We start from the raw sequence: 20,031 nt of genomic DNA, 5'->3' as shown, positions 1-20,031 counted from the left end.
TTCATAATCAAGATATTCTACAAAATTCTTTGAACTTACATTTTTCTTTGTAAAGAGAAAGCTTATTTAAAATGAGCAAAATCTTAAAGGACATTTGTATGTGAAACTACTATCTGAATGCACAACAAAGTAATATTAGCTTTTATACTGAGGCTTAAATTTTGACTGTGCTGACTAAATGACTATGCAGAGGTCACATTTCAGTACTCATTTCTGATACCAAATTCTCTAATTCCAAGTGTAATATTCTTAGAATATGCACCATTTCACCTAGAGAAGCGCAGATAGGACGGGTTATATGGAGGACACTCAGTAGTTTAAGAATGAATGACGGATTAGTTGCTTATAAACTTGTTTAAAATATGTTGTTTTGTGTTAATAATGTGATATATCTTAAAATGTGACTGTAAAACAAGTACCTGAGCCTGGTAGATGACTTAGTTGAAGAGTAATTGTCTAGCCACTAAGAAGCTATAGATTCAGCAATGTATAATTGCTAACAACAAAAGTCATCTCACTAAACTAATCTATTATGTGGACTCTTTAAGAAATAATGAACACTTATAGTCAAAGCAATAACATAGCTCTAAAAAGGGTGTATATAGAAGCTGGCCACTTCAAAATTTTTAAAGTCCATAGTAAAATGTTATCTTTTTGCTATCCTGAAGTCTTCCTTGCCAGTTTCTTCTCAGCATATGAAATTCTTAAGAGATTGTCTGACATCTAGTGGGCACTCACTTAATACTTACTTGCTAAGTTACATTACAAAAACATAGAGGGAGATGAAAGAAGAGATCAGTCTCCACAAAATATAAACATCTTAAAATGTCTCTCAGGTAGAAGGAAGTGGTGGATGCCTTAGCAGCTTCTAAGGTAAACACATGAAACATGGGTCCCCCCATGTGTACTCTTTGGTTGGTGATTTAGTCCCTGGGAGCTACTGGTGGTTCATATTGTTGTTCCTCTTAGGGGGCTGCAAACCACTTCATTGTGTCCTTTCTCTAACTCCTTCATTGGGGACCCTGTGCTCAGTCCAATGGCAGGCTGCGAGGATCCACTTCTGTATTTGCCAGGCACTGGTGGAGCCTCTCTGGAAACAGCTATATCAGGCTTCTCTCAGTAAGCACTCATTGGCATCCAAATAAGTGTCTGGTGGGTGATTGTATATGGGATGTATCCCCAAGTGGGGTACTCACTTCTATGTATTTATTCTCTAGTTTTTAAAATTATCTAATTAAGTACAATTAGTGCTGCCCATATAAGCATGGGTGCAAAGGACAATCTACTGACTCATGGACAATCTACTGGGAGACACACTGCTGAAGAAACTCTTCCCCCTAGCAGTCACCAATTGCCAGAAACTACTTAGTCAGGCATGGGGGATCCTCAGCCTCTCCCAACCATGCTGTCTTAATGGCTGACTCTTTCCAATGTCTTGTACAAGTTGCTGTAAGTTCTTGGACAGAAGAGACAAGCCACATCAGAAGGTAGTTTTCAGTATTCTCCCTGAACCCCTGACTAAGAATGTTTTTGCTTATTTTTTAGTAGTGTTTTACAAACTTTTGTGGTTTATGTTTATAATGTTTCATTTGACGACCAAGCATAGACTGTTTGTTGTTGGTTTTTTGTTTTTTGTTTGTTTTGAAAGTTGTTGGGCATTCAACTCCTTTCTTTAATTTTCTCTGTCAACACTATTCAAACTAAAGTATCCAAAATAGAAAATAAATCAATATATATAACTAAGTTTATCTCTGTTGTTCAAATTCTATGGATATCCATTCTTCATAGTCTTAAAAAATGTTTACAGATTCAAGCATAAGTAGTAAGAGCACTCTAATAGTGAGTTGAATGTATGCTAGTGTGTTTCTGAGAAATGATGAACTTCCTATTGTGTGATTCTATGACATGGATGAAACACTAGAGTATTAGAAATAAACATATAAATCAGATTTATGAGGAATTGATTTCCCTTCACACTAAAATACAAATTCTTGTGCTTTATCATTTGATGAAAGCATAAACTTCCAAGTTACAATCTGCAACCAGACTTTGCCTATTTTGTGGGGTTTTTTTTTTCCTGCCCTACTTCAATACCTTTCCACTCCTTCAAAATCCCTAACACTAGAAAAGAGATAAAAACTACTTTTTGCTGTTTAGGGGTGTAGAGTTCCGTGGGGCATGTTTGGTCTTCACTGTCAGGATATCTAACTTGTTCTTCCTCATTGTGCACTACTACTTTAAAAGCACAACCAACAGTAACCAACAATAACTAACTAACAATTAACAATCTGCCCTCCAGCTCTTGGGGCCTTAAGATTTATATGCCTTCTGAAAAGTACACAGAATTCTAAATGTCACACAAACTATATGGTGTGGGCAAAATCATGCCTCTGCTAGAGCATGAGGCAAATCATAAATAGCTGCCAAGGGAAATCTGAAGCATCCTGATATCCCACACCCGAAATTAAAACAAAAACATATTCTTAGAATATTTTTGTGTTTTTTAAAGAAACCAAATTTCTTACTACAACCATCATTTGAATATTAGTTTAATGATTAGGATTTATATCAACTTCACAGTTATAGAGTTTAAATTTTCTCAAAATGTCAGATTGTCATATAAAAATAAAATTAGATAGCCACTTGGTTTTCCTGTATGAAAGAAACAGATGGAAGGAACACATGGATTAGATGCCAAGAAGGAGGAAATGATATCTATTTTTTTGTAAAAAGAAAAAATATAAAAAGATTATTTCTGTTATTGAAATAAATAAAAGTTCTATTACTTTCTTTGGTTATTTGTTTTGGAATTTCTTTCAAATACCCCATAATCATTATTTACATTATAGATGTATTTCAAAAAAACCTGCCTAGTCACATAAAGACATAAGGATTATATAAAGTCAATACTAGACACATTGAGGGATACAACTGAGTCTAATGACAGAGTTTTATTTAATAAAACAATCCCTGAAAACAGTCTATATTATTTCATCATCAACCTAATATTTCAATAGATCAATGACTCTGCCATGATATTTTATGGTCCAGACAAGTTGAAATCCTACTCTATACATTAGGAAAATGAGATACTTGTGCTTCATTTGGAACAATCAATTTCTTCTTAATTTTAGGAACTAGAACTTCATATGCTGTTAAGTACACAAGCCTATGTCAAATGCAGATTGCTGTTAAGTGTGACAATATTGACAAAGTGCATATTGTGCAATCATGGTTATATTCTGTAGAAACCACAGGATCCGGCTTCACAAAGAACATATAGTCGATCTAAAACTTGAAAGTGAAGTTGGGTGTTATGAATAGATATATGTGGAAAGATATTTTAAGCAGCAGGGATGGCACTTGAAAAGGAAGGAAGCAGAAACTGATTTTTTTTTTCTTCCTCAAAGAGTTTTACTTAAAGAATGAGGATGTTGATCTTTGCTTAAAGTCCTGTAGGATCAAAGCTAAATCTATTCAAAATATACTTTCTTTATTCTGCACTACCACTCTTCTACAGAATCCTTCTACCAGACACTTTGTTTACAAAATTAATGGTAGCATAAAGTATATATTCCCATTGATTTCAAAATTTCTTTGTGCACGAATTCTTCTCTCTGGGGGCCCCTGCTCTCTTGCCTTCTTGAAAATGGTAGATTACATGTGGACCCAATCCTGAGAATGTATTCAGGTGCTTGAACACCTACTCATTTTTCTACTGAGTGGAGACCATTGCCCAGATCATTACATAATCACAAAATCAACCAAAATATCTTAATCAACCTGCCATGTCAGCTAAGTTTATATGTCAATTTGAAAGCCATAATTAACATGATTAATTTTTTGGTTCAACCTCAGAAGACATAAAGGTGTCTGGAAAGGAAGAGTGAACTTTGAAAGGAAGAGTGAACAAGAAAAGGAGAGGGAGAGCTATCACAGAGAACTATTAAGATATTTAAAAGAGGGCTGGTGAGATGGCTCAGTGGGTAAGAGCACCCGACTGCTCTTCCGAAGGTCCAGAGTTCAAATCCCAGCAACCACATGGTGGCTCACAACCATCCGTAACGAGATCTGGCGCCCTCTTCTGGAGTGTCTGAAGACAGCTACAGTGTACTTACATAATATAGTAAATAAATAAATCTTTAAAAAAAAAAAAAAAAAAAAAAAAAAAAAAAGATATTTAAAAGAAAAACAACACATATAACTTTTGACATGTGAAAGACACTAATTATATTGAGTGAGCTATAGCTTATGTTTTCACTGATATTCTTCTCTGTCCTGTGTTCTGTTGGCCATATGGCATTGCATCCCATTATAAGATACCACAGAATGTTGTGTCTTCTTGCTACATTGATTCTCTCTATAAAGCTTCGAGAATGATTGTAGAAGCCCAAATAAAACTAATAACAGCAGAAGCTGATGACATATAACATTTCAGCAGTCCCTCATTGCATAATAAAAAAATGAATAAATTTATAAAATTCATAGAAGATATAGATGCATATATGGACTTTTAAAGTTCTATGCATCTGAATATATAAAATAATAGTAACTGTCAAGTAATTATCCCATATACAGCGGTTACAGAACATAAACAAGATTCAAGCAAAATATACCCCATTTTCTTCTTTGACATTTAAAAAAAACTTTCACATTTCGCTTATAAAATAGTTTGAGAGCTATGGTGTCTTTTTCCTCAACACTGTCATTTTACCATTATTAGATTAATGATAGCTCATTATGTACTTGAATAATCAACATATTTCATGCCTCGGGGTTTTCTCTTTCTGTGTGTGCATGTGTATTTTGGTCTGGATCTTGTGTGAAATTCTAGAATTCTGCTGAAACCCATATTTCTTTGAGAGAGTTTCCTATGAGCTAGTCCATCTGAAGAGTGTGTCATCTCTGCACTTCCGGCATTATGAATGGTCACATCTTTTTACAACATGAAACTCTGTGCTGGCTACTTTTGTCTATTACTCCAGAGTCAGTAAGAAATTGAATGAAAAGAAAGACACATCCTATTTGCCTTCACTCAACTACTTGGCTGAATCCCAAACAAAGTGAATACCTGATGGATGAGTGCATGAAAAAAATAGGTAGTAAATGGTAGAAACACTGCTACTTTAATACTGACAAATTGTGATTAAAGGGTAATGCAAATTTATTATTTTTCATGGTATAAGTTAAAAATATGTGTAAAAAGAGCTAGGTTAAGAAAAATGACATTTAATGTAATATCTTGATTTTATTAATTACAGTCCTAAAGGGCTTTATGTATTTTATAAAAGAATAAAAGCATGTTTCATATAATAAATTCAATGGATAATTTAGAGCCCTTGAAAATCAGTGCATAATTATCCAAAGTTCTACTTCGCTTTATATTTTTGACCCAAGTCATAAGATGAAGAAAAATTGAAAATTCTAACTCTAGGCAAAAATAAGTGTCCTACTAATTGCCATGACTCAATTATATTTTACAAGCATAAAGTTCTGATACTAATAAAGAATATTGCATAGTCTGATTATTCAAAAATAAAGGAAATAGATTTGTACAAAAATAATGACTCTATAGCAGTCACAAAATAAAGCATAAAATACAGGTTGTTGGTAAGCAGAATAACAAGTAAAATTTCAGGTTTTTAAAGATGGCTTATTTTTATTTTGAATTTATACCTTTCTGTATTTGGGAATAAGGGAAAACTATACTTGTAAATGTAGCTAGAGTTAGAATACATCAAATAAATCTATATACCATTCCCATTATTTAAAAAAAAAATCTGCCATAAAAATAAATTTTATTCACCTGGTACAATTGTCATCTTGGTGAATAAGCTCACTGTTTCTAGTTCTTTCTGAAATCTGGCTGGCTGGTTTACCTCAGGTGTTCTGACTCAAACTCCCTGTTATGCTGACTGATTAAAATCTGGCTTCACTCAGCTTCTCAATGAAATGCTCTGCATGACCTCAGAATGACTCAGAAGAAGTTGCTTTAATCTTCTGGCTCCTTCTTATTCTCTGGCTTCAACTGCCTCTGCTGACCTGCACTGGACAGCATGACCTCATGAACAAATTCAACTCCACTGCACTGCACTCACTGCACTGATCCCGACTCACTGCTGAACTGACTCCAACTGACTGAACTCTGTATTGACTCAACTGAACTGACAAATGAACTGACCCCACGCTCCCTGCACTGTTCTTAGATAGCTCTTCTCCTGAGAGTTGGGCATGTCCTATCTCAACTCTTCCTGGCAAATCTTTTTCTGATACATCACTTTGTCCGTAACATCTTTGTTTGAGATTAAAGTTGTGTACTAAAGGATTCTGGTCAAAGGGACTCAAGTGTGTGCTAAGGGAATGCCTGCATTTCAGCTAGATCACACAGACATAGAAGGTCTTTGAATGTGAACACAGCTAGATTAAAATTCCTAAACAAATTTCGAGAGAAAAACTTAAGTTATTTCTACCACTATTTTTGAGTTTATCGAAATTCTTCTTTTGCAGAGACTTTCAAAACTGCATTATTAAAGTTAAATATATATATTCAGACTCAGTTAAATAAAACGTCATGGTAAACTCTTGATTACAGTATAGCCATTTACTTGCATACATTTAGTTGGCAGTAAAGCTTCGCTAAAATGAAAACAGAAAAAAAAAATCAATGAATCCAGAAAAGTGCATGATTATGAAGGAAAAAGACACGATAATACCTGAGCTCTTTGGTTTTCAGAATGTAGCGGGTCTTCTTAAACTACATGCTATAGAAATCCTAGCACAGGTTTCAGCGTACGGCATGGAATACCTAAGCTATGCCTTTCTTTAACTGCAAAAGTCGACCATCTTGTCTCTGTTGAGATCATCTACTCAAGAGGTTGCACATTATCTGACATGTTGGAAGGAATTGAGAAATATTTTTAAATTAATTATTGAGTAAGAAAGAAGCACTCAAGGGAAAACAAGATGTCAGGGGGAGAAGAGAAAGAGCAAAATCAAGATTGGAAGCATTATTTTAAATCAGGATTTCTAAATTAATGAGTAGGGTTATTACACTTTCGATTTTGCCTTTGTATTATTTTAAAGTGTTTGGTTATTTGACCCGTCCAGCAGGTCCAGTTATTCGTGGGTCTCGAGGGGACTCCTCCTAAAACCAAATGGGGGGTGAGAGAGAAACGGAGACCAAGCACAGAAACGACACGGAGCCAAATCTGAATCTTGTCAAGGTCTCATTGTGTTTAGCAAAACTTACAGTTTTTATACAAAAAGGGGAAATAACCCTTACACAGAAGGGCAGGGGAGGGGGCAGTGGTAATTTTCCTTGGTGACTACAATGATATCTAAAAGTACATCTTGTGGTCATGGCATCTGCTGTTTGTTTCAGTCAGGTCTGGAGTCATCTTGTGGTAATTCTGAAACAGTCTGTTGGTGACCTTCATCTGGACTTAGTCAGCTTGAGGAGGGGGTCCATCTGGGAACAGCCCATTGGTGACCTTTGTCTGGACTTAGTCAGCTTGGGGAAGAGGTCCAACTTTATGTCCTAAGACTTGGTAGTTCACTTGGATTATTATAAAGAATTTAGTTTTGGCTCCCAACAGTTATTTCTCCATGTAGCTGTGGGTATGGAGCAGATTCTAAAAACTTCTCAAGCATGTTTAACAAAAAAGGCCTAATATCAATTTATGTAGCATAAATTTGAACAATTAATATCACATAAACTCATACCATGAAGATGCCATAATTAGTTATTTTACTAATAAATAAGCTAAGCAACATAAAACTAATGATGTCATTATTTATTTTGAAAAATTAGAAGCCAAAATGTCTCTCTAACTTTCCCAATGAGCCAACAGAGCAGAATAATAAGGCAAAGTGTATCAATTTAGCAGTCATAGATGCAAATAGGCACAAATATCCAGCACAATTTATTAAAATGAACTTTTATAAAAGGTCAAAAATACTTGGGCTAAATGTAAAACCCACTCTTCCATTATAATCGAATATCTAATACAAGAATTTTTTTTAATTTTAACATCAGTTTTAAAAGTAAGCAAATGTTAGTAGTGATGGCAGAATCCTTATGTTAGAGGAACATTCAGTTGTTCACAAGCTGCCTGAGGACTCTTGCTTGATTAAGCCAATGGATTTTCTTTACCTTAGGTCTTCACTGTGAGGCAGTAGGAATAGCTGCTTGAAATATTGTACACTGTGAGACTTCAAATATACCACAAGCAGACTAGCTGTAAATTGCAGGAAATCTATTTTGAGACACCCATAGGGTAAAGTTACAGTAAGACTGATGAAGGTTAAATAACACATATATTTTGGGCAAAGCTACAAATCTATAGTAGCTGACACCACTAAAGGTGGGTAATATCTGCTACTGTAAAGCAAGCAAAAGCTTGTCTGGAATTTGCAAGTGTAATATGGTTTTGTACAGTGATGAAACTTGCAATGAATGAGAACTTCCTTTTAGTAGCATTTATTGTATCTCTCATCTGTGCATGCTGTTCAGTGTTTGTGTTTATCTACCTGTAAACTGAATTATGCTTCTTTATAGAAAATAATCCTTTGGGATGCAATGGCTATAATTTCCTGAGATAGCATTTGTGCCACTAATCTGCATGCAGCCTAGACAAAATATTTCAATGATGTTAAGAACTGTTGGTAGAAACTATGATTAACGAGTTGAATTAAAGGCCACAGTGCAAATAAATCTCAGAAGATGCCCTACCAAAAGCAGAGGGCAAGACCATGTTTAAGGGAAGGACATATGAGGTGAGAGCTATGTTGTGCAGTAAGTGTTAATTACTACTAACATGTTCACTGAATCACCAGTAAAAATGGGATTCCTTTCCTATTCTATTTGCTATCACTTATCCACTGAGGATATGTCCTTATTTCTGTCCCCTTTTCATTGATTTTTTAAACCTATTCTATTATGTATGTTCTCAGAAAGTGATTCTGATTCTATCCAGTTTGTTTTCCTTTTCTTATTAAATTTTTATTATAGAAGATTTTGGGTTTCATGCATGTGTCATGTGAGTTCATCATATTTACATTCCTATTTAATTCTCTAGTTCACTTTCCTTCTCTCTGCTAATCTCCTTCCTCAGTCTAAATCGGCTTCTTTATTCTGCTTCCCTCAAGCACTAAGTGTATCATACACATGAGCAATGAGTAATGTTTGTCCTTCTCAATTTGATTTGCACATGGCAATATAAATCATTTTGTAACTCCGAGATTTTTTTTTTTAGTATCTTCTGATAGTTTTATGAAGCAAAGACTTTTGGAAGATAGGATTAGTGTCTTGGGGTTTGGGGATCACACATGTTTCCTAATGAATGTGATAAAATTAATCTCAATCTGGGCAAAAGTATGGTCAAATTTCCTGCAAAGCTCCTGGCAGTGTTTCTCCCAGATTTGGAGCTATCTGATATAGAGGACATATGTATAAGATCAAAGATTATTTTCCCATTGCCCCCAGGAAGAGGGATAGTAAGTGGAACCCAGTGTGATTTCAAAAGCAGGCTACCTGTTGTTCTAGGAGTAATGCAGTCTTCTATTTCAGTCCTATCACCTCTATGTGCCATAGTCTCTGAAACTGTGGAAGATCACCTGTATATGCTTTCCCCTTTATGGTGGTGATTTTCCAGTCATTCATCACAACAGGAAAATATATAAAAACTATGCCTATGACATTCAAATTTATTTTTGATCTGTAAAGTCATCAGAAATATGTCTCTATGAGCTTACATGCTAGCTGAGATTTCTGACATTCTGCGACATTTTTCTTGCTTAGATTTTGGAAACTGTCTCATTCTATAGCTCACAGTTGCTTTGAACTCATAATCTCATAATCTTACATCATCCTCTCTGAGACTAGGATCCTAGGTTTGTGTCACCACATACTAAGCTTTTTCTAAAGGCTAAAATCGAATAAACCTCTACTCTGTCTTCAAAGACATCATAGATGGCCAGTAATTAAAAGCAAACCTTAAGATTTAACGATGGTAAATTTTAACAGATTGATATGAAGCAATTTGCTTCCAAAGTACTACTTAAATTTATATTTCTGGCTTTATTTTGATCAAAAAAAAAAAAAACACTGGAAGTGACACATTATAGACAGAATAATTATTACCCAGGAAAGACTGCTCTTGAATATTGGTCCCTATTACAGCTACAGTCAGGCTAGAGGTGAAAAACATGAGTCCTTCTGCAGGAAAGGAAGTCCATTTTCTGGATATTAACTGTAATTCATATTGTAGGTACTGCACACTGTAAAATCCACAGCTTTTTGTGGTTTTTCAGGATGGGAGACTGAGATGGCATTTTCAGTAATATGTTTTGAATGTTGCAGGGAATCCTTGTGTATAAAAATGTTCAGAAGTGGCCAGTAGCTATCTCATCACAGTTCCCATTCTGTCTGTCTCATTTCTGATCCTCATGCTGAGCTCTCTGCCAAAAGATATTGATGTGGATGCTCACAGTCATCCATTGGACTGACCATAGGGTCCCAATGAAGGAGCTAGAGAAAGTACTCAAGGAGCTGAAGGGGTTTGCAGCCCCATAAGAGGGACAACAATATGAAATAACCAGCACCCCTAGAGGTCCCAGGGACTAAACCACCAATTAAAGCGTACACATGAGTTCTTACCAGCTTCTGGCTATTATCTTCTAAGCACATGAAACTCAAGAAGAATGAAGACCAAAGCGGGGTCACTGTACCCCTTCTTAGAATTGAGAACAAAACATCCATGGAAGGAGTTACAGAAACAAAGATTGGAGCTGTGACGAAAGGATGGACCATCTAGAGACTGCCATACCCAGGGATCCATCCCATAATCAGGTTCCAAACGCTGACACCATTGCATACACTAGCAAGATTTTGCTAAAAGGACCCTGATATAGCTGTCTCTTGTGAGACTATGCCGGGGCCTAGCAAACACAGAAGTGGATGCTCACAGTCAGCTAGTGGATGGATCACAGGGCTCCCAATGGAGGAACTGGAGAAAGTACCCAAGGAGCTAAAGGGACCAGCAACCCTATAGGCGGTACAACATTATGAACTAACCAGTACCCCGGAGCTCTTGACTCTAGCTGCATATGTATCAAAAGATGGCCTAGTCGGCCATCACTGGAAAGAGAGGCCCATTGGACACACAAACTTTATATGTCCCAGTACAGGGGAACGCCAGGGCAAAAAAAATAAAAAGAAAAAAAAAATGGGAATGGGTGGGTAGGGAAATGGGGGAGAGGGGGGAGAGGGGGGAGGGTATGGGGGACTTTTGGGATAGCATTGGAAATGTAATTGAGGAAAATTCTAATAAAATATATTAAAAAATACATAAATAAGGCTGCTATGAACGTAGTAGAACATAACATCTGGGTATATGCTCAGGAGTGGTATTGCTGATCTGGTAGAACTATGTCCAATTTTCTGAGAAACTGCGAAAATGATTTCCTGAGTGGTTGTACCAGCTTGCAGTTCCACCAACAATGGAGGAGTGTTCCTCTTTCTCCACATTCTTGCCAGCATCTACTGTCAACTGAGTTTTAGATCTTAGTCATTCTGACTGGTGTGAGGTGGAATCTCAGGGTTGTTTTGATTTACATTTCCCTGCTGATTAGGGATGTTGAACACTGTTTTAGGTGCTTCTCAGCCATTCAGAATTGCTCAGTTGAAAATTCTTTGTTTAGCTCTGTACCCCATTTTTAATGGGGTTGTTTGGTTTTCTAAAGTCCAACTTTTTGAGTTCTTTATATATATTTGATATTATCCCCAGATGTCCCTCAACAGAGGAATGGATACAGAAAATGAGGTATACTTACACAATGGAGTACTACTCAGCTATTTAAAACAAATGGATGGATCTGGAGGATATCATCCTAAGTGAGGTAACCCAATCACAAAAGAACACACATGATATATACTCACTGATAAGTGGATATTAGCCCAGAAGCTCAGAATCCTTCTAAGAAGAGGGAAGAAAATACACATGGAAGGAGTTACAAAGTTCAGAGCAGAGCCTGAAGGAACAACCATCTAGAGACTGACCCACTTGTGGATCCATCCCATAAACAACCACCAATCCCAGACACTATGGCAGATGCCAACAAGAGCCTGCTGACAGGAGCCTGATAAAGCTGTCTCCTGAGAGGTTCTGCCAGGGTCTGGCAAATACAGAAGTGGATGCTCACAGTCATCCATTGGACAGAGCACAAGGTCCCCAATGAAGGAGCTAGAGAAAGTACCCAAGGAGCTAAAGGGGTTTAAAGCTCCATAGGAGAAACATCAATATGAACTAACTAGTACCCACAGATCTCCTTGGCATTAAACCACTAATCAAAGAGAACACATGGTGGAACTTGTGGCTCTTGCTGTATACGTAGCAGAGAATGGCCTAGTCGGTCATCAATAGGAGGAGAGGCCCTAGGTCCTGTGAAGGTTCTATGCCCCAGTATAGGGTAATGCCAGGACCAGAAATGGGAATAGATGGGCTGGGGAGCAAGGGGAGGGGGAGGGGATGGGGATTTTAGGAGGGGAAACCAGGAAAGGGGATAACATTTGAAATGTAAATGAAGAAAATATGTTATAAAAATAGATGTTGTGTGTATCTTAAAAGTTAAAGACAATGACAAACTCCAGATTCAGAGTCCCACAAGAAAGAAAGCACCAGTTTACACTTGTACAGAGTACCCTGTTGGACTGAAGAGTTTTTCTTTTTACTGTGTCTCCCTTTTCTGCCTTTAACCTCTGCCTCTGCTCTATGCTGCATAGTGGACACAAATGCTCTAGAACACCATTGTTTTTGTTTTTGTTTTTTTTTATGTTCATCATCCACTTTCTTGATTTTATAATTGACAAAACAACTGATTGGTATTATACATACATACATATATATATATATGTGTGTGTGTGTGTGTGTGTGTAATATATGATGCATATGATGCATTATAGCACATGAACATAATTTTATTTTTGGTGTCATTTGTGCCAAAGATGATTTCCCATTTCTAATTACTATTGGTTGTATGAGCTTATGCTAATTGGATATGCAGAATCTGTGGCAGAAAGATCATGAATTCAGGGTTAGCCTGGGCTACACATTTATAAATAAATAAATAATAAACAAACAAACAAATTCTAATGTAAAAAAATACACAGTTTTCCACAATGAACCTAATGGGAATTCTGTTACAGAATCCCTAAACCTTACAACTAAACCTTACAAAACTTATGTTTATGATTTTATATAAATAAATAATATATTTTAAATAATTCTACCCTGGCTCCCTCCGCTCTAATTCCCCTAATAACCCCCATAACTTTCCATGCCAACTTCAGAATTTCTAAATCTTTTAGAGCCTTTTGTTTCTCAATCTTAATACACTTTTTTTTTTGGTCCTATGGAAATGAGTTAAATGTCAACTGTTAAACGTGATTTAAATTTACAAGAAGCTCTTTCATTTCAAGCGTACATATCTACCTCTTACCTCAGACATGACTGGAGGCAATTGCTTTAAGTGCATAGCTCAATATATCTATATCCATCTGCAGGTCTTCAGTGCCACCACTGTGTATATCACTAGTCTCCATGATTTTAAATGTCCTCAATGCAAAATATAAGACTCAGGAGACATAGACTTGGCATTAGTCTTGAATCAATTTATTAGCCTAACCTTGCTGTCTTTGCCTCTCAAGATTAGATGAAAAAATTATGGCCTATGGTCAAAAATTTAAGACTTAGGCTGGAATAAGAAGAGGAGTTTAGGTTGTTTGAATGAAAACTGGCTTTCACTAAAAATAAAAGACATTAGAAGAGTTTATTTCTGTCAGTATTAAAATATTTTCTTTTGTTTAATTACCTTTACTGTTCTTTACAGAGAACCTAATACAATCTGTAGATTTCATATTTTATAATAACACATAGGACAGAGAAAAATGGATGCATACTAATAAAGATTATCATAAAATAACATTATAATGTGTGAAATATTGTGAATATATGGATATTAAAACGCCCCCACCTAAACAATGTTAAGAATTAATATGTTCCCAGACTTCTGCAAGTGCTTCTAATTTAGTTAATCCTATCTAAGTAAACTGTCAGTGCTCACTATTCTGGGACGTAAAATCAGAAACTTTCATTTATGTGTAAAAAAAAATGCAGTTTCTATTCAGAGTAGCAATCATAGAAATAGAAAATTTTATTTACTTGTCTGTTCATCTTAAAATTAAGTTCAGTGCATGAAATGTTTGCTCAATATTTTTATAAACACATAAATGTAATGGATTATAAACACATAAATGGATTTATGGCTATAAAATATTACTATCATCTTATATATTAAAGTTGCCAAATATTAATGGATATAAAAATTTCCAAGTTTATTCTAGTAAATCCTTTCTTTAATGTATTTTCACAGCATTGAATTCAGTATACACAACATCATATCTTTCTACCCAAGCAAACTGTTATTCACCGCAGTATTATATGTTGAGCTATTGCTCAAATACGATCAATTACCAAACTCTACTCAAATCATATGCAGAAATTGCATATTGTTTAAATATATCATTATTTTAATTAATATTTTCATTTATATGAGACATAATTAAACTTTTATTCATAGAATAACTCCATAGACCAATCCCTAATAAGAATTTATTAAGACCAATTCTAATAAGAATTTCTGTAAGCACAAATAAATGATTATTCAAGGGAGTTATGATACATAGTTAGAACACATATCAGTATATCAGTGGAATAATAATTAGTGTTTTGGTTAGTTGTTTATTGAAAATGTCATCACGATATATTTTCTTTTCTAGTTTAATTTCTTTATAATTTAAATATGTCATTATGCATGATTTTTTACTTTTCTGTTGTAGTGAGTTTTAGCTGCTCCTCTTTGTGCTCTGGCTGCTCCCACATGAGCACCTACCCAGGAGCTATCTTGGGTATGCAAATGAAACACACACACACACACACACACACACACACACACACACACTTCAGTTAATTCTAAAATACCTTGACTATCACAAAGGCTGGGCACTCCTAAACCTTCCCCTGCTAACCCAGGCCCATCTGTGGAAGTGGCCAGTGGCTGCTTACTTGAAAACTCACATGGCTAGTTAGCTTTACCTCCTGCCACTACCCTTCTCTACCCATTTTTATGTGATGCTGGTGAGGGCCTCATGTATTTCAGGCAAGTTATCCCCAGCAATTTTGCCTGGATCAAAAGCCTTAGTCAGATTTCATTTACATACATAACTTTATCATCATCATTATTATTATAGATATTTTCTTTTTATTAATTTATTCATGCATATATTATATCCCATCTGCAGTTTGTCCTCCCTCCTTTTCTCCCAGGCCCACCTCCAAATCCTGCCTTTCCATCCATTCTTCCTCTTCCATCTTCCTTGAGGAAAAGGCAGCCTTCCTAGGAATATCAATGAAACATAGCATATCAAGTTGCAGTAAGATTAGGTAGTTTTAAGGATTTTTTTCAAAAAGGAGCTATCATCTTATTTAAGAAAGAACGCATTTGTTATTATTGTCTTCTTATATTTGAATAAAATAAGGCATCTTTATTGCAGAAGAATGCTAAATAGGTCAATCAAAGATATGCACTGCATCCAAATTTGATGTCACACAGTAACAGAGCATTGAAGTATATAAATTATTGCACAACATAACTTAATGGTAAGCTATCTGATCTACAATGAGAAGGTATGGCATTGATTCTCATTCTCATAGATCAAAAAGAGGAAAATAAATATCTCTGTCAAGAGGAGGCAGAAGTAGTCAGGGAGACAGGAGGGATGGAGGGCACCTGAGTTCTTATGTACTCACAGAGACTGATGGAGCATTCTTTGTTTGTTTGTTTGTTTGTTTTGTTTGTTTGGGTTTTTAAAAGGTATTTGTTGAATTTATTCAGCATAACCATAGAGGTCTTGTCTTCATGATGTCACATACAGACACCCACAGAGATACAACACAATATTTATATTTAGCGCAGGTGTATTGCTTGTAAGACCCGCTTACATGTCTTCATGTACCACAGCCCGTCATCTAGATAATGGATATTCTCAACGCTCATCCCCTTGTTAATTTTCTCAATGTCTGCTGCAGCCATCTTCATGAATCCAACACACAGGACATGCTCTTTCCCCTCTGCCATGAGTGTCACGATGGTATCTACTGCAGCAGTGTAGAGCTTCGGTCCAGGAGACGTTAAACCCGGGCACATGATATTTGCACCACTGAGCACAAATTTGATGGCTCCTTTGTTGACCTGCTGGTGTGGCAGGATAAACGGGTGTTTGTGAAGTAGTCTTAGTGTTGGATATAAAAGGTCCTTTTCTCTGCCTGAAAAACAGTGCTATTCTCCGTTGACTGTAACGATTTCCATGTGTTCATGGCATCTCACTATTTTGACGGGATCTTTCTGAGGCATGATTCTTGGTGTCTCCATTGGTCTGTACGACAGCTGCTGCGTACATACTATAGCTCTTCGTTTAATTCTTTTATGAAACTCCTGAATGTGTTAAGGAGTAGGTTTCTAGTTCTTATGCTTGCTGTTGTGGCTCTTTTTGTTTTTCTGCTGGCCTGGCATGTCCAACTTGATTTGATGATTTTCCTTTTATTGTATTACATTTTATTGTGCTATGTTTTATTGTTATCATCTAGAAGCCCGTTCTTTTCTCCTGAGGGACAGACATGGGGTGGATTGAGATGGGAGAAGAGATGGAGAGAAACTGGGAAGAGCAGAAGGAAGGAAAACTGTATTCAAATTATATTATATGAAAAAATATTCTATGATTAATAAAAGGAAAAAAAGAGAATAACAATTCAATAAAAAATGAATACTTAGACCAAAAATCAACCACTTAGATATAGAATTATTGTTTTTAATAATTACTTGAGTTTTGTAGGAACATAAATACATGTTGTTCCAAACTATTGTTAGCTCAAATTATATATTTAAATACTTGAAATTAATTTTAATTTAACCATTATAAATATAATTATGGCAATATAGGAGATATCCACATGTGTTCATCAGCAAGATTATGAGATATTGTTTTTATTATTTTACTTTTTAAAATTTTTGTTTTATGTTTATGAGTGTGCACATCATGCCCAAGGAGGTCTGGCCTCAAATTTTCTACTGGAGTTACGAGAGTTTGTGAGTCACCATGTAGAGGCTGTTAACTGAATCCTGAATCTCCTTGAGAGCAATAAGGGCTCTTTGTGAAGAATCTACCAGTGAGAAGTGAGAGAGAGGACACTAGAGGATAATGAGAAATGAATTATGTATAAGTATCAGGAACAAATATTGTTTTCTTGCCCCCTTAAAAATAATTGTACATTTCTCTGCAATGGTTAACAGATGTGTTGTTCATCTATCCTGGTATCAGAACTATGTGATAGCTTAGGATCAGATCACTCAGATGTGAAGACCTGAAGTATATTACCAAGATTAGGGGACAATTGTAGCAGGTTGGGAGAACTTATGTGAATAGTGGAGATGGAGAAGGATCATAGTGATCGTTATAGGAATGGTTATAGAACAAATAAAAGATTCTATAGACCAAATAAAGGATTCTATAGACCAAATAAATATTCTATATGATTAGAGCCCTCTTTCAGATTTCCTCCTAAATATAAAGGTTCAAAATCATGAGAGAACAATATCTCCTTGAACCTACATAGAGTAATAAGTAGGATGAAAGATGTCAGGGGACCCAAAAACCCTTCTGCTTAAATATTCCAATCTGTGATTCTTGATGACTGCTACCCTCTTCTCAGCTGTTTAAGTCATGGCCATATTCTCCCAAGCTGATGGTGACTGACAATTCCAAATGAACTAGTATGTGCCAATTAAGAGAGAAACAGGATTTGTCCCATTAACACCTTTGCCAGAGGATCTTAGGCATATATGTTTAGGAATAGATATGACCCAATGGAAAGGAAACTTTCTCCTATGATTATGTCAGACATAGTTATCGCCACTTAGAGTCACTTGACCCACAGAAGTTACCTTTCTACTGTACCACAGAGACAAGTGGTTAGGAATACTACCTTCTTTCACAATTACATTTTAAGGGGAGGGAGTTCAGATCCCTTTAGAAAGCCTGTGATTACACTGCTAAAATCTAATTAGAAGGATTAGGTCTTAAAGGGATAGAGGAAAAAGTGACAATTACTGGATGTATTTTCTGACATAATTGGTCTGTGACAATGCAAGAAAGAGACTCTTGTAACCACAAGGCCATAGGGGTTATGTCATGGTTAGAAGTAGGCATCTAAGGATGGAAGATTCCAGACTAATATGACAAGCAGAAGAGAATCCTAAGCCATTGCTAATGGCCATCTGCCCAGCCCACAACAAATCTCATGCATGTGACATTTCTTTTTAAATTCTCTCAAGGAACAATAACTAATGTGTCAACCCTTGTATCTGTTCTGTGCAACTGAGTAGCATCTCTTACAACCATGCCTGACATGCAGCGGTAGGAACATCATAACTTGATACAACAGGCAAGTGTCTGACTGTGGGAACAGAAAACTCTTCTATGCTGCCACAGATATTCTAGCATCTCATGAGTTTGGTGAACACAAGGCATGGGATTTTAGTCATCTGGGTTCTTACCCAGGAGTCTTTTGCTAGACCACAATCACTTTAAATCAGTTACCATTATTGACATTTTATTTGCTTTATGCTAACATCATTATTTGTCTATTGCAATAGTTTTATCCTCCAACTGCTTTCTTCTTTCTCCTCATCTTCAGAAAGGTGAAAGACACATGCTCACACTCACATGCACATATTAACATGCACACCCTTGGTCAATTCATTTTATGCATCATGGAAAGAATCCTAAGTTAACTTACAAACTCAAAACTTATGTTTAAAAGTCATATCCTCATATGCCAGTAAAATTTGTCTGAGATGTAAATAATCACAATCCTAAATACAAATATCATATTTGCCATAAAATATTATGTAAAGCTGTATTTATACATTAACACTTGCATATTATCATATAATATTTACACACAATATTATAATTTCCCAATATAACATTTTCATCTTTTATTTTTAGGAATTTCATATTTAGGAAGTTCATATGCTATGGCTAATGATTTATAATAACTGATAAAACCTTTATTCAATCACTGATGCTCTTTCAATTATCTGAATATATTGGGCATAAATAGTTAATTTTTCCAGTTCTCATTTTAATATTTTTCATTACTCAGACAGCAGAACTTACCCTTCAGCCCATACACAGGAGAAGCCATTTGACATACATTCTCACCCTCCTTATATTTTGGAATAGAAGAGAAGTGAGATGGAATCTTGCTGTATTTGAGCCCAGGAGCAGGTTGGGAATGAGCTAAGAATCTCCAATAAGCCATTCGTTTTAACCACCCGAACACATTGTGTTGACACCCCTATCAGTACTTGCAAAGATGTGAAAGCTAAATTCAACACAAGAAAATCAACTCACTGAGGTTTCCAATTAGAAAACTGAAGTGCCAGGAATTAAGCTCAGGCCTGTTAGACTGCAGTGGTCATAGCAGTTTTTTCTACAACTTATCTCCTCCATTACAGCGCTAAAGTCTTCAACCAATGAATGCACATGGACCTAGCCATATATATTATCCTGGCATGTTTATATATTTTATTAGCATTAAAAGAAGCTAACGGTTATTGCCATATTACTCAGATATATGTTGCATCACTTTAATGGTTATTGCAATATTAATAAGATATGCAGAGGCTTTCTGTAGTGGTGATTGCCAAGTTAAGAAGATGTATGTGGAAGTTTATAGCCTACAATAATAATAAATACGCTAAAGTAAAATATTGTCATGATGCATATTCTAAGGACAACATTGCTTAAATGATTATGGACTACAAAAGTAATTTTAGTAAAGTTTTAATGCCTATTAATTTGAAGTTAAAAACATAAAGTGAAGTTACACTTGCATGATCTTTACCTCTTAT

At 35.7% G+C, this 20,031-nt stretch overlaps 1 long non-coding RNA gene and 1 pseudogene across 2 annotated transcripts in view; both read right to left on the bottom strand.

Moving 5' to 3' along the window:
• The window catches only part of LOC147000804 (uncharacterized), a 71,764-nt gene that overhangs the window by 27,362 nt on the left and 24,371 nt on the right, over positions 1-20,031 (bottom strand). For both annotated transcript variants that reach the window (XR_015045512.1, XR_015045511.1), the window contains exon 2: positions 15,390-15,453. This is a non-coding gene — a long non-coding RNA (uncharacterized LOC147000804). The remainder of the gene's footprint in view (positions 1-15,389; positions 15,454-20,031) is intronic.
• On the bottom strand, positions 16,024-16,470 carry LOC110310756 (malignant T-cell-amplified sequence 2-like; annotated as a pseudogene).

This window comes from Mus caroli, unplaced genomic scaffold (genome assembly GCF_978045245.1).
Source record: "Mus caroli unplaced genomic scaffold, Mus_caroli_1 scaffold_16, whole genome shotgun sequence".
Taxonomy (NCBI): domain Eukaryota; kingdom Metazoa; phylum Chordata; class Mammalia; order Rodentia; family Muridae; genus Mus; species Mus caroli.
This window is presented reverse-complemented; position numbering and strand designations above follow the sequence as displayed.